A 312-nucleotide genomic window follows, 5' to 3' on the forward strand; every position below is an offset into this window, starting at 1 on the left:
GTGGATATCTCTTGGATTCTTTAACTGGAATCTTCGTGGTATAAGCTAGAATTGATGGCGGCATTCAAGAGAATCCGGAAGTTCTAAACCTTGTCTGTGGTATTTTGAGTAGGATTCAATGATTGAATGACTATGACGAGCTTCAAACTCGCGATTGTGGGGCGTTAGTGACAGACGCAAAAGAATCACTGGATTCTATTCCGACATGATCGAGAACCAACAGCTGAATAGCCATGCCGTGACAGGGTGTGTTGAACATTTTCACTGAGAGGATGGGAGGTAGCCACTGACAATGGTGAAACCCTACATACA

The sequence above is a fragment of the Arachis duranensis genome, chromosome 5 (genome assembly GCF_000817695.3).
Source record: "Arachis duranensis cultivar V14167 chromosome 5, aradu.V14167.gnm2.J7QH, whole genome shotgun sequence".
Taxonomy (NCBI): Eukaryota; Viridiplantae; Streptophyta; class Magnoliopsida; order Fabales; family Fabaceae; genus Arachis; species Arachis duranensis.